This window comes from Arachis ipaensis, chromosome B4 (genome assembly GCF_059453495.1).
Source record: "Arachis ipaensis isolate K30076 ecotype BB chromosome B4, ASM5945349v1, whole genome shotgun sequence".
Classification (NCBI taxonomy): domain Eukaryota; kingdom Viridiplantae; phylum Streptophyta; class Magnoliopsida; order Fabales; family Fabaceae; genus Arachis; species Arachis ipaensis.
The window spans coordinates 79,797,497-79,798,272 of NC_142439.1; the positions used below are offsets into that span (position 1 = coordinate 79,797,497).

Genomic DNA, 776 nt, shown 5'->3' on the forward strand with positions numbered 1-776 from the left:
AGTCAATATTTTATTCTGAGCCAATATAGCATTCAGAGTATCAATTTTAAGAACTTCCTTTTTCTGAGGTGTCCCATTACTCACAGGATTCCTCTCAGAAGTGTACATGAACTGGTTATTAGCAACCATGTCAATGAGTTCTTGAGCTTCTGCAGGCGTTTTCTTTAGGTGAATGGATCCCCCTGCAGAAGTATCCAATGACATCTTAGCTAATTCAGACAGACCATCATAAAATATATCCAGGATAGTCCATTCTGAAAGCATGTCAGAAGGACACTTTTTTGTCAGTTCCTTGTATCTCTCCCAAGCTTCATAGAGGGATTCACCTTCTTTCTGTCTAAAGGTTTGAACATCCACTCTAAGCTTACTCAGCTTTTGAGGAGGAAAGAACTTGGCTAAGAAAGCCTTGACCAGCTTATCCCAAGAGTTCAGGGTCTGCTTCAACAAGAATGTTCTTGTCCTTGCTCCTGCTCATATGAAAAAGAAGGGCATAGAAAAATAATAATAGGGATCCTTTTTACCACAGTATAGAGGTTCCCTTGTTGTTAGTAGAAGAAGAAAAGGGAATAAGAGTGAAGAAAAATGGATAATCCAAACACAAGGGTGAGGATAAGAGCAATGATTTGAGATGAAGAGAAGTGTTAGTAAATAAATAAATAAATAGAAGGAGATGGGGGAGAAGAGAATTTTCGAAAATAATTTTTTTTGAAAAGGAGTTGATGATTTTCGAAAATTAGAGGGAAAAAATTTAAAATTAAAATTTAAAATAATTAATT

At 35.8% G+C, this 776-nt stretch overlaps 1 non-coding gene across 1 annotated transcript; it reads left to right on the top strand.

The window, feature by feature from the left end:
• Positions 1 to 258: 258 nt before the first annotated feature.
• LOC148568074 (small nucleolar RNA R71) lies at positions 259 to 366 on the top strand. Its single transcript, XR_015882206.1, has one exon. It is a non-coding gene; the product is annotated as a small nucleolar RNA R71 (small nucleolar RNA).
• The last annotated feature ends 410 nt before the right edge of the window (positions 367 to 776 follow it).